Raw genomic sequence first — 14973 nt, 5'->3', positions numbered from 1 at the left:
CTCATTTACCTGCCTTTAATCTTCTTAGGCCATATTTAAATTGACTGTAATGTAATTCTTCAGAATATAATATAATATTTTACCCAAAAAAATTATTTAATTGGAACCTTCTTTATATTTACTAACTTCTATCGCATTGCAGACATTGTTTAATTGTAACCCTTTTATATTTGCTATCTTATATCACATTGCAAACATTACTAAATTTATCGATAATTATATTCCATATAATTTGTATACAATAAAAATAGGTGTAAAAATTATAATAATATTTTTTATTTCCATGTAAGAAAAAAAATACATATTCAATAAACAACATTTTCTCCTCGTCACGGAAAAGCTATATTATTCCAACAACATTTTCGTCTAGTCACTGAAGAAAACCTATTGTATTCCAATGGCATCATCCTGCTGCAACATTAGCGAATGGAAAAAGTTAAACTAAAACCTTCACCGCAATATTGACAAAGCTTTCTCCATATTTTTTGTACCTACTCCATACCGTTATCACCGTGGATCTCTAAAGAGGTTCAATTGAGCCATCTGTTTGATTGGTTTCCGCTCTGAATTTCTTGAAGAAGCCTGTCCTCCGGATCAGGAGTGCCAGCAAAGCCATTAACGCTAAACGAATCCATATGGACGTCAGGCATAGGAGCTTCACCTTCCAGTGTTTGACACACCTGCGATATCCTCAACCTCCTCTCCTCCTCGGAAAAAGTATAATGGTTAAACAACGCCCCAGCAGCACAGCCATTAACGCGAAACAAATCCATATGGACGTCAGGGAGAGTAGCTTCACCTTCGAGTATTTGACACACCTGCCGTATCCCCGGCCTTAAATTCGGTTCAGTATTGGAGCACAATAATCCCAATTTCAACACCTTCTCCATTTCAGTCTCATCGTATTCATTTCCCAACTTCGGATCTGCCACTTCGAGCAGACTCGCATGGGCGTATAGCTCCCACACCCAGTCCACCAAAAACAGTCGTTCAGCTTCCATGGATAGGTCCAGGGCTTTCCTCCCGCACGCCACTTCCAACAAAAGAACACCAAAGCTGAACATATCCGAGCTCGGCGTGGCCTTTGCCGTCTTTGTGAGCTCAGGCGCTATGTACCCCACCGTTCCCACCAACTGAGTTGTTCCAGGGTTCTCACTGTGTTCATACAGCCGGGCGAGCCCGAAGTCCCCCAGCCTCCCGTTGAACTCCGAATCCAGCAGCACGTTACTCGACTTGATGTCTCTGTGGATGACCCTCTTCTCCCAACCCTCGTGCAGATATGCCAAGCCCGCCGCAACGCCCTTCAAGATCGCGTATCGCCTAGGCCATGGCAAGATGGTGGTCGGGTTCCCGAAGATGAGTTTATCGAGGCTGCAGTTAGGCATGTAGTCGTAAACGATGAATAGCTGCTTCTGCATCCTGCACCACCCGCGGAGAGGAACCAGGTTCCTATGCTGCATGCGCCCCATTGTCGAGATCTCCGCCACGAACCCCTTCATTCCCTCGTTTAGCTCCTTAGTTATAGATTTCACCGCCACTTCCAGGCCGCTGCCCTGGAGAACGCCCTTGTAAACTCTGCCGAACCCCCCCGCGCCCAAAATGTTTTCATCCCGGAATCCGTTTGTGGCTATGTTGAGGTCCTTGTAGCAGAATCTATGGGGCCAGAACTCACGCTCCCATTCTTCTATTATTTCTCTGTTCTTGAATTTTATGAAAAGCACGGCTGCGACTACCCCCGAGAAGAGAACCAGAATGGCCACTGTAACGCCGGCTATCCATCCCCGACTGGGACGCTTCCAATACATTTTAGCAAACGAAGGGAGACGCGAGATATCAAGGGGGTGCGCTGTGTCTTGTGTGCTGAAGCTCCATGCCAGAATAAAATGGTCTTGAATGAAATTCCCCGTAGCTGCTGAAAAGCCAACGAACATCTTCTCTTCCAGAACTGTCTGCAGATCGATTTTCCTAGATATGAGCGGCCTCTGCGGTCTGGGCAAGCCGGCCAACGTTATGGTAACGTTGATCTGGCTTTGCAAATGGTCGTAATCGATCCAAGCCTGTATGTTGCGTCCGCTCTTGAGGCCGATTGTATGGAATTCCTGCCCATTCCAATAGCCGGCAGCCTCGGTCTGCACTGAGATGAGGCTGTTAATGTCCACGCCCACGTGGTTACCGTTGCGTTCATCAAATTCCACACTCTGGGCCGTATCGAACTCCACTGCAAGCAAGTGATTGTATGATTGCCCGTTGCTAGTCATGTTGAGCAAGCCCAGATACTCCGATGCACGACCGCCCCTAACAGTTGCGCGGCGCGTGATCATGAAGGTCAATCCGTGCCCGCCTTTGTCAGAGGGGGGATGAACCATGCAGAAAACGAAAGTAGTGCTGAAGGAGGAAAGCGTATCGTTGCGTTTCATCTGCACGGGAGTTGAATAGAGGGCCCGGCCGAGCACCCAATATGTGTGATTAGTGAGTTGTAACACAGATTGAGAGGGGATAACTGAAGCACCCGCCTCCAAAATCAAGTTGCTTCCATTGAATCCGTCGAAGACAAAAGTGGTAGGCAAAACTGGTATTACATGGGACACGAAGGCTATGAGAGTAAGGCGAAAAACAGGAGAGGCACAATTTCTTTTCCAAGAAGCCATCTCTTTTTTTTCCTGTGTTGTTACGTATATTCTGAACTCGCCATATTTATATATACACTTTGGACACAATCAACACACAATGATATCAATAACGTAACGAAAAAGTCTACCGTACAATATTTTCTATCACACAGTGATATCAACAATGTGGGAGAAAGTCGACCACACAATCTCTTTTATCAAAGTTCAAACAGCATGCGATAAAGACGAGCGAGAGAGGAGAAAGTCCTCCCCACGGTTTTGAAAATAATTCCCAACATACTACTATTCAAAAACCACAGCGAATAGTTTACTCATCCCATGGAAACAATCGGAAAGAGAAAGTCAAGCATAATTCTTTCCTTCAATGAGGCAAGGACACGCACTCCATGTTATCCAGACTTAAATGAAATAATAAATAACATAATTATATTATATTAATAATGTTGACTGATATACTATAAAAATATCTTAATATCTTTCATTTGAAATTATAAATTAAAAAACTTTATTTTAAAAAATATTAATTTATAAATAAAATAAGTTAAAATTTTTCACTATATTAATAAAATTGATTATATATGATTTTTTTAAATAAACATCCTTGATTTTCATTAACAAAAATAAAGTTAATTATATATGATTTTTTTTTTAAATAAACATCATTGATTTTCATTAACAAAAAGAGAGGAGTATACGGAAAAAGACTAGTCTGAGAGAAACAACAACAAACCACGGTTTTTCATTCCTAATAATTTATAAAAATTAAATTAAAAAAACTTATCAACATAACCAATTAATTATAGAAAATGGTTTAAGAAAATAAAATAAAAACTTAAGAAAAATACATTCTACAGCTCTATTCATACGAGCGAGTCTAGTCACCCACACCATGAATGTGATATGTGTAAGACTTAGATGCCCACCATCAGCAGATAGGGTGGTGGACACCATTTAGAAAATGAAGGTAGGGTTGAAGGGGGAAAGTATGTGATTTCTTTTCATATGTACAGAAATTGAATACAACTCCTGACGAAGACGAAAACAAGTGTCATAGTGAGGGTGAGTATGGGAAGCAGACCAAGATTAGAATTAGCAATTGCATTGATAGGTGGAAAGGAATGCTGATAGGAAGAGTGGGAGTAATGTGGAAAGAAATTTTTTCTTTCGACGACATGTGAAGTTGTAAGATTGATGTCACATTAGAGGGTACGCAATGCCATGTTGAAGGGAACAAACTTTTTGACCTTCACACTTTAGGAACCACTAAGGTCCTTGTAATTAAAGGGGTCGTATTGTCCAGTTCAATGGAAGCACATGGTTGGAACTATCCCTACTACTTTCCTTCTCATAAACCTATATATTGTTGAAACAAGCTAGCTCCAAAACTGGTTTCAGGAAATAGTTTCAATGCATCCTCATTTTTATTGATTCGAAAATACACAAATGTATCTAGCATGCCCCTCAAAACGAAAACAATATTTGAACTTGTTGCAATGGCCTTCTCTAGGAAAGATCCTTGGGTTGTCGTTTGTGCAACTGCTACAACAATTAACATGGAAATTTTTTACTTCCTTATATGCCTATTCAACACAAAAAGAGGTGGGTATGGGCTTGGGCATATAGAAATCCATGCTTATTCAATGCAGAAAGAGGCAGCCTAGGAATGCCAATGCAAGTGGTTAGTCGAAGGAAAAGATTTATTTCCTAACAATATGGGTTTCTACAATGACATTGAGTTGGAATTATCCAACTTGGATCTTAATGAACCAATGCTACAATCGGTGACTTTTAATGATGGTGATAGTCTTGAGGGGTCATCCTCGACACCACTAGATGTAAGTATTGGAGTGATGTTGGATAAGATGTAGAGAGGGAGGAGGATGGAGTAGAGAGAAATAGAAATGGTGGTGATCTTGATGATTTTGACATTGAGGAGGACGACAAATGAATTTTGAGATTTTTCATCTATGGTTCTAGTATCCACCATATTTTATATTTTCCATTGGCATTTCCATCTATAGTATCAGTATAATGCATGCCACACATTTTGATTTCATGACATAAAATAACTTAATGAGAAAATTGCAATTTATGGTTCTAAGTTCTAACCTCTATTTATGTGTAATGAATATTCTAATTTCAACGAGCTCGAGTCAAGGTTTCTATTTCAGGGAAAGAGGTTGGATAGGCCCTATCATGCAAAGTCTGTAGGAAGATTTTCTCACCTAGTTAAATTCTCAGCATCATCATTGTCTTCGATCCCTAATGAAATTTCCACGTCATGAATTCTCATCCCTTTTGGCATGCATTTTGAGAGTTTTTGAATTGAATCAAAGCTTTAAATGTTGGTCACACTCCTGTGAAATTTGAAATTCTAAAGATTGTTTTTTGTTTTAAACATATTTGATGGTAAATAAAAATTATGCAAACCTTATGAGTGGGCTCTATTTGTGACTAGATAATGTTTCCAAATATTTTATTCCTTTTGTGTATATTTGCACATTAAGGGGAAATTGCTAGTTTAAAGCATAGTTCCCAAGTTTGAGTTCTAATTCGAACTCAATTCCATATGAAAATAAAAATTGATGAAAAAAATTCAATTTGGTAAAAATTCTCCACTATACTATTAAAAATGGTTATTATATATAATATTGTCTTATAATTATAATTATTTATATATTAATTTTTTTTAATAAAATTTTCCTATATTTATCTTATTGATACATATATTTTACTTGGTTTTTGAAAAAAAAAAAATATTGTAAAAGAGACATTCCCAATGGAAAGTAACAAAAAAACAAATTTATTATTGTAAAAGGACCACATCTTTATATTCAAGATCAAATTTATGTAATTTTTAAATCAAATTCATTAAAGATTATAAAAACAAAAACTTTATATCTTTTATAGGTAACTAAGATTTACGAATATGTTAAACAAGACATTACAATATCTTTGGTTGATTGGAAAATTTTATGTTTTTATTTATTTTTTATGTTTTTTATTTTATATTTTTCAATTTAATTTTGACCCAATCAATTTGTTAAACATTACAACACCTCTAACGTACTAGGTTGGAGAGTTTCTCCATGCAATTAACTTATATATTAATTCTTTTTACAATTAATAATAATAACTAGCCTAAATCTTATGCAACAAAGCAGAAGAATGAGTAGACCGTTAATTTCTATTTTGTCCTTCTGCAATACAGGTATGGAATTTGATATATCAAATTTTGACAGCAATTATTAGGTGAAAATGTTAATGATGCATGAAAAAAATGGTGGAATGAGTCATCCCCAAAACAATTATGGAACATCGCTCTACTAATTTGTTGGGGCATCTGAATTGAGAGGAATCATAAATTTTTTCAAAATTATGATTTCTTTCTAGAAAAAATAAAGCTTAGGTTATAGTTATATATAATCTCCTCCCTGAGGAGGAACAACGTCATAGATCCCACACTATTTCTTAATATTCCATAGACCACTCGAAACCTTGGACATATTTTGATGGGTCAGCACAGCATGGCGGTTGTGGAGGGGGAAGTGTAATTCAGTTAAATGATAACCATCATTATGAATTAAAGTTTGGCTTGGGACCTGGTACCAACAATTTTACAGAATTATTCAGTCTTAAAATACTTCTTCTTTTTTCTATTGAAAAAGGATGCCACCGATACATGTATTTAGTGATTCAAAGGTGGTCGTTGATTAGTTCAACGAGCATACAACATGCCAGACAAACACGCACACACTCAAAAACATTTTGGATGAAGTTATCATGTTAAAAGCACATTTTCATTATATTACTTGTCATAATAGTTATAGGGAAAAGAACTATCTTTCCAATAGATTATCCAAAGAGAGTGTGCAACAGGTGTATGGGATATGGCATGTAGCATAATCAGATGGACATGAGCATTATCAATGCTATCGTCGACTGTTTACTGAGACATTTCAGGATGTGGGAGCTCCCAAGTGATATTTTTTTTGCACTTATGTTTGAATATATGGACTTCACTTTTGCTCATTATCATATGATATCAAGAAGTAACATTATCAATAATATCATCAAAATTAATTGAGACATTTCAGGATGTGGAAGCTCCTGAGTTATATTTTTTTGGCACTTATGTTTGGATATATGGACTTCACTTTTGCTCATTATCATATGATGTTAGGAAGTATGTATATGAACACTTAAACTTATCATGGACATGTTTTAATTTCTATATAACGATAAATGATTATGGACACTCTCATGTATATGCATATCCCAGATCAGATCTTAGAATTTCAGATGATTGTTGTATTTAGAACAGTCACATTTTTCATATGCTTTACAACATCTACAACAAGTAATTTTCACTTATATTAATGAAAATTATGATTTTTCTCTAGAAAAAAAATAACTAGTCTAGATCAATCTTAATTCTGGATCTACGTGTTTTGAACCACTAAGTGTGGTTCATCATCCAGACTTGGATGAATGTTCTGATCCAATCCAGTTAATATATTAAAAATAACTTAGAAAAAAATGATTATTAAAAATGAACGCTAAAGAGCCCACGGGGCTTTGGATTGACGGTGAATGGGTGCGCTGTTAAGGCACTCCTTGCGATAGGTCACCGGTTCAAATCCCCGTGGGTGCGTAGGTTAGTCTTAACAAACAAAAAAAAATGAACGCTAAAGGAAAAAATGTTAAACACCTAATCCTCGAGATTAAGGTTGGGTTAGTTTTTGTTATGTTGAGTGGTTATTAGATTCCAAGAAAGCCCAGAAACTGAATCAACGATTTATTGTATGTATTTATATGTACACATTGTACATCATTCATTGAGATCAATTAATATACAGTTGTATTTGGTTTCTAATATCGTGTTTTAGTGTTACCAAAGAAAGTAGTTTATATGTTTTGTTGATTGACTTGAAACTGGTTCTGTAGCCTTTGTGTGTGGTCCTATTCATGAGAATTTTTTGCTAGTTATTTTGGCATGTTGTGGATGGTGTAAGAGGAGCGACAGTGGATTTCATAAAGGATTCTCTTGCTCACTCAGAGGAGAGTTGGAGTTTGCGGATTCACAGATTGTAAAGAGGAGGCAGATGTTTCGTGAAGTGAATATTTTTTACAATTAAGAGGAAATCCCACCGCAAGGTAAATAGAGGATCAAAATCTCTGGGTGAATGAAATGGAATCGAAGTGAACAGTGGCGAACATCCTACACGAAAAAAGAAAAAAAAAGGTGACCACGCGGGTATACTGAAGTTTTTCTTTAATTTATTTGAACAAACTCGCTCCTTTGTTGTCTCAACAGTGGAGAGAGGTGTGTGTGTCATTGGAGATAGGGAGCAGATGTAGTGAAGATTCGTTGCAAGAAATGTTGAGGGGTTAGATTTTGTAATATGACAGACAATAAGTTAGTAAGGCCCATTACTATAAATTCTTATGGACAGGAAGACTATAGTACCACATCGATTATGGGGTCAATGCCATCGTTTGAAGTCAGCTTGCTACCTACCAAGCGTGAATGCATGTTAGTTTCGTAGTGGAGAGTCCTATCAAAATTTGAGGATGCGCTTTTTCTTGGAATTTGTTGTTGGATAGCCTTTGGAGATCGGATTTTCCCACGCACAACACCAATAGAAAAGACAGTCTCGTACTTGGCTACCAAGAAAACATGGAAAATAGGACTTGTTGGACCTGGACGTGGAACAACGAACTTTTTCATAAAATCTCACGGTCCTTGATGGAAATGCCCAGGGAAGTAATTTTTCTTTTGAATGCAACGAAGATGTTTGGTTTCAACAGAACACATCAAGGATGGTGTGCTGGAATTATTGTAAATGATTGCACAATTTTTTTGTTGTCTGTTTACAACTACAAGTAAATTATCTGTTATAAAAAAAGTTTTAAATTTTTTTATTGGTGGTTGTGTTTCCAACTATTATTGGTTGGTTTATAATCATTGTGGTAAGATTCTTCGTGCTCCAATTGTATTGATCAACCAGTTCATCGATTATTTCCTTTTGTGCAACTCACATGAGAATTATTATATAGCAAGTATCTACTTTTGGAACACACAAATTTAACATTTTACAGGCTAAAGGTCACGACAAGTCAAGATTAAAGTAAGAAGACCTAGGAGAGAAAAGTGGCTTTGAAAAATTGTTCGAAGAAACAACAAACAAGACAACAATATTAAAAAGTGCAAAGGCACTTGCTTGAGAATATTATACTCGAAGAGGAATTGGATCAACAACCTAATGTTGTTGAACTTATTGTAGCTGGAATAAATGCTCAAGCAATTGCAGAATTTAAAGTTATTATCCCCCTTTTATTCGCACTAGTATATATAATTTGGGGTCCGAGAGTGATAAAGTGTGGGATAGGCTTGCTCGTATATTTTCATATATAACCCATCTTTTAAACTTTAAGGATTATGCCATTTCATGCCTCAGAGTTTCCAATTTCTTATAGACATAACATTGCTGTTGTGAATGTTTTGGAGGTGAAAATATCGTAATTATCTGATGACGAATTGAGAATCAAAACAACAGCTAAAACTGTAGAGTTTAGAGAATGACTGGTTCATACTTTACCAATGCATATATACTATTTATTTATGTATAAATAATAATAATTTTGGGCTTGAGAATGTGAAAAAATAGGAAGACATTTTGGCTTTGGTGGTAATTTGGGTGGCTTTTAGCTTTATTTTTGGAAAGATTATGAGTGAAAGGTGAACCATTGTTTGTTGAGATAGGTTTTGTTGAATTTATCTAATGGGTGATTTTTGAAACAAATTGGTAGAAAATTTTTCTTGTTGATTTGCATTGTAAGTGGGTACATGATCGATTGAGCCCAACACCCCATTAAATAATTATAAATTCATTTATATTGGGTGCATTGTCGGTGGTAGCCAACACCCTTTCAAGTTTCCCTTTAATAGGAAGCTAGAGAAAATGACGAGAGTTAGTGATTTGTTATAGTTGTTAAGTAGTCTAATGTCGTATATTGTTCATAGAAGTGTCAAAATTGGTAAGAACATATTTTCTGACATTAAAACCTATTTGAAAAATGGACAAGAGAAAATCGAGTTTCTGCAACTCTAATCCCAATTCCAGAGAGATTAAATTCAGCAGAGGCTTTGTGATTATGAACTTGTTTCTGTTGAAAACTTTCCTTTTTATTTTGACTCCCATCAACAGTCAAAGTTTAATCAGATTTGTAAATACATTTCAGGAGCAAATTTGGATGCAACCAAAATTCATGTTCAAGCAAGGGTATGCAAGAGCCATTTGCATACAACTTTGAAATCTACAGTTCCCAAAACTTTTATAAGACCGTGGGAAGAGATTATGAATAAGAAACACAAAACTGGTTTTGGTTATAACAAGGATGTCTTGGATGTATCTTTTCATATTCTTGATTTTTCTAAACCTATACAATTTTGTAGTGCTGAATTTCTAGATGGTGTTGTTCTAGAACAAATTGATTGATGTCAACAGTGTAATAGAGTTGGGAATGTGAAAGATTAGCGTTTTGCTTCACCCATGTGAGCATTGTGGAAAGTGAAATCTGATCCAGGTGGATATTGGTGGCCACCCACCTATCACACCTAGACCTCCAGTCAGTTTCATTTGTTTCCTTGTTTATTGAAGCATTTATTATTTTTAGCGGTTTTTCGGGTCCTAAACTTCTGGAGTAGTTTTGACCCCCTAAACGACGTTTTTTTGAGGTCCGCTACAAGCCCATTGCCAGAGGCAAGGGCCAATGGTAAATATTGTAGTACATGGAGAGACCTTTACAACAAGGTATCATACGCACCAAACGGAGATAATATGACCAAGTTATGACCCAATTATGACCCCGGGAAGTTGGCTGCCCAACTAACCCCAACGGGGCCCATAAACTCTTGTTGTTCTATCCCCTAAGGTTAGGTTTTTGGTTGTCTAGGGTTTTGTCGTGTTTTTCAATAACAAATAGGCCCTTGAGCCTCATTGTAACATAATTCAGAGGCATGTATCCATTCTGTTTGTAAGCATATTTCAGTATTTGATATCAATGAAATGAAGTGTTATTTCTGCTACATCTTTGTATTTATGGTTATATAATTTGTTGCATTCCTATGTAAATTTGGATCAGTGGTATCAGAGCGGTCTGTTATTTCTCTGTTTTTCTTTGCATGTCCCCAACAAGGTCGAGATATAAGGAGTTAGGGTTTGAACTAGTCGAACCTTTGCAAGGCTAGCCTCACAAATCCCGACGTCCTCCCAGGGCGAAAGAAAAGAAAGATGAGGGAGTAGGAGTTCCTTTCAAAATCTTTCTCGAAGAAGCCCTCGAGTGATAAAGGAACACAATGATGAACAAATTTGCCCAGATCCTTCAGCGACTACCCAAGGGCGATGCATCTACTTCCAGCATCTACTATGGAAGTGCCACACCCTTTAAGGTACAAGTTAACTTTGACATTCCCGTATTTGAGGGTATGATAGATGCGAACGTCGTAGATGAATGGTTAAATATGCTAGAAGGATCCTTTTTGTTCATGATTTTTCCATCCAGGAAAATAATACTTTTTCTCTTATCAAAGTCACCCCCCACATCGACTGGCGGGAAACCTACTATGAGAAGAAGGATGAAAGTACTCCATCACTATTTTCGGCCACACCCACTTGGGATTCATTCTGGGGCCATCAAAGAGCAGTACTATCTTGTCGGGATCTATGATGATAAATACATAAAGTGGACCATGTTACAACAGGAAAGGGACCAAGACGTGCCAAATTTTACCAATGTTTTGTATACCCTTCGCATGAAGTTGGGTATCAAGGATTCTAAAAAACATTTTGGTACTCAAGTACCATGACTGCCTACACAGGGACATCCAAGATGAGATGGAGTTCCTAGACATCTCCTCGCTCAGCATGACGTACTGATATGCTATCAAGATTGAGCAGAAACTTAAACAGAAAAACGAGACGTTGGATCTGTGAATCTGAAGTAAGGGAAAGGCAGCCCCAAACTGGAGAGCAAAGGGTAAATCCAAGGCGAGGCATCCCAGGATAACCCGTCGAAGCCACAAGCAAACAAAAACACCACGAAGATAAATAAGGATAGGGGAAACTGGTGTAAGTTCCATAAGAGCTCCACTCATAACACAAGTTAGTGTTGGGCCAAGCAGTCACTGATGGCCAAGCTAAAGGCTTCTAAGTCTGACGCATGTTCCAACTCTCAATCGAAACCCAACAAGGGGAATGACAAAGGGAAGAAGATCATTGATGTGGAGCCCAGTGCCACTTTGGCCACCACCAAGATCCATAAGATTGAGCTTGAAGATCCAGAGGAGGGGGAGTGCCTATTCCACTCACAGATGTGGGTGAAGAGTTCTCCGCTACAGTTCCTTGTCGAAAGTGGGAGCTAAAATAACCTCATTTCAATAGAGGTTGTGAAGCAGTTGGGCCTACCAACTACAACACATCTGCAGTCATACACCATCGGGTGGCTTCATCAAGGACGAGATCCTTGTGTCATCCAGCAATGTTGCCTTCATTACAACATCAAGCTCTTCCCGGATGAGGTACTGTGTGATGTTACTCCTCTTGAAGTTTGTGATGTATTATTAGGAAAACCATACTTATGGAAGAGACATGTTGTATATGAGTCTATACCTCACTTTGTTATTATTTCTTTGGGTACTAAGTTATAGAGGATACTGGAGGTAACCCCACCTACCACCATCTCTTTAATCTCTACTAAGGAATGCAGTAAGGTCATATCCCAAACTAGGAATTTTTTTTCTTTATGATTTTCTCTCAAAGTAAGGGGAAGGTCATAGCCACATCTATGGCCCTCAGGAAGGGTTCCTTCAAGACGCAGAAGCAGGTGGATACGGTCGTGGAAGAATATAAGGACATCTTCTCCTCACGCACAGGGGTACCCTTGCATTGTCAAGTCAAGCATTCAATCAATCTGACTCCAGGAGCATCTTTACCCAACAGGTCAATATATCGTCGCTCCATTATGGAAAATGAAGAGATCAAGAGAAAAATCCAAGATTTGCTGCAAAAAGGGCACATCTGACCAATTTCCTCGCCTTGTGGGAGCCTAATTGTACTTACATAGAAGAAGGATGTGACCTGGAGGCTCTACATTGATTATCGGGTACTAAACAAAATCATTGTCAGGAACAAGTATCGAATCCCATGGATTGATGACCTACTGGACCAACTAAAGGGGGCCAATTATTTCAACATGATCGATCTAAGGTCTGGTTATCACCAAGTTCCAATAGATCCCACAGATGAATGGAAGACCACCTTTAAATCCAAGGAAGGCCTTTTTGAATGGTTGGTTACACCCTTCGGGTTGAAAAATACCCCTACTACTTTTAGGAGGCTAATGGATGACATCTTGCAGCCCTTCACCAACTCGTTCATGGTGGTTTATCTTGACAACATCCTCATCTTCAACAAGAGTTGGGAAGAACACTTCCAACACATTTGGTAGGTCGTTCAAACCCTTCGACAACACAAATTGTGTGCCAACTTGGAGAAATGTAGCTTTGGCATGAGCCAAGTCCAATACTTAGGTTACATCATAGATGAAAGTGGCGTGCATGTGGACCCGACAAAGATCCAAGTCATTCAGGATTAGCCACCCCCAACCACTCTAACAGAGCTTCACAGCTATTTGGGCCTTGCAAATTATTATCAGATGTTCATGTTGGGATTCTCTCATATCACTTTGCCTTTGAGTCAGATTACTAAGGGTGAGGAAAAAGAAAAATTTTCTTGGATCGAGTCCCAATAGAAGGTGTTCGTTGAGTTGAATCACCACCTCTACTCTGCACCGATACTCACACTTCCAGACATGCAACATCCATTTGAAATCAAGATAGACACCTCAGACTGTGCCATTGGTGCAGTCCTCACCCAACTTGGGCATCTAGTGACCTACCATAGTGAGACACTTTCCGATACAATTCAGAAGTACCCCACCTATGATAAAGAGATGTATTCCATCATGCAGGTTTTCCAACAATGCAAGCACTACATTATGGGGAAGGAGACGGTCATCCACACCCATCACTGACCTCTTTAGTTTATACAGACATAGGGAAAGTTACAGAACACTCACCATCAGAAGTGGTCTACATATCTGCAAAAATTCCACTTAAACATTACATACAAAAAGTGAAACACCAATCATGTTGCAAACTGACTTAGTCGGCCTCCAGTTGCAACACTGACTATTTTTCTCAACTCTTGTGGGCACAAGACCTCTGGATGGCCACAACTATACAAAAATGTTCTAGAGTTTGCCTTGACATACTAGATTCTAGTAGTTGGAAAGCAAGTTCTTGATTTCTACCTCTAGGATGCATTATTATGCTACCTAGGCTACCTTTGTGTTCCTTCAAGTGAGCGTGCCAAGCCGATTTGGGATACACACTACAGTTGGGTTGGAAGACGCTTTGGTGTGGAGAAAATTGTGGCTATACTACAAAAGTACTTTTATTGGCCAAACTTTGACTGGATGTTGGGAAATATATCAAATCATGTGCTTCCTGTGCCATCATCAAGACAACTATCAAGAAGAAATGCCTGTACACTCCTCTGCCTACTCCCAGCCAGCTATGGGAATCCATATCCATGGACTATATGTCTAGCCTCCCTTCTACCAAGCATAGTAATGACTGTGTATTTATGGTCGTGGATAGATTTTCTAAGATGGATATATTGGCGGTCTATATTGGGATCCCGCTAACCATTATATCATATCAGGATAGCAGGTTCCTGAGCACATTCTGGTCAAGCCTCTGGACACTATTGGACACCAAGATCACCAAATCGACTGCCTTCCATCCCCAGACTGATGGTCAGACAATGGTCGTCAATAGGATGATAGTGCACATACTCCGCATGTACAAATCCAAGAATCATCGAACCTAGGATGAGAGTCTTCCATATGTGCAGCACAGTTCTAATAGAGCTCTCCATAGCTCGACTGCTCACAGTCCCTTTCAAGTGGGTCTATAATTTCAACGATTGTGTCTGATTAATGTTGTCATGCCTCATGCGACTACACAAAAAGAATCCACACATGTACTCTGAGGCTGATAAAACAACCAGATTTATTGAATGCATCCAACACATCCATCAGCAGGTTCATGACATCCTAGAGAAGTCAAATGCCAAGTACAAGCAACGACATGATCAACATTGGATGCCACACAAATTTCAAGTGGGCGACAAAGTCTGGTTGCATTCGAAAAAATAACGCCTTACCAGAGCCCATTGGAAACTCAAACCACTACGATATGGTCCTTACAACATTA

At 38.4% G+C, this 14973-nt stretch overlaps 1 pseudogene; it reads right to left on the bottom strand.

The window, feature by feature from the left end:
* Nucleotides 1-530: 530 nt before the first annotated feature.
* LOC149161237 (L-type lectin-domain containing receptor kinase IV.1 pseudogene) lies at nt 531-2648 on the bottom strand (annotated as a pseudogene).
* Between the last annotated feature and the right edge of the window lie 12325 nt (nt 2649-14973).

Source organism: Pinus tabuliformis, chromosome 5_2, assembly GCF_031772625.1.
Source record: "Pinus tabuliformis cultivar Carrire ecotype Pingquan chromosome 5_2, CPIR1, whole genome shotgun sequence".
NCBI lineage: Eukaryota > Viridiplantae > Streptophyta > Pinopsida > Pinales > Pinaceae > Pinus > Pinus tabuliformis.
This window is presented reverse-complemented; position numbering and strand designations above follow the sequence as displayed.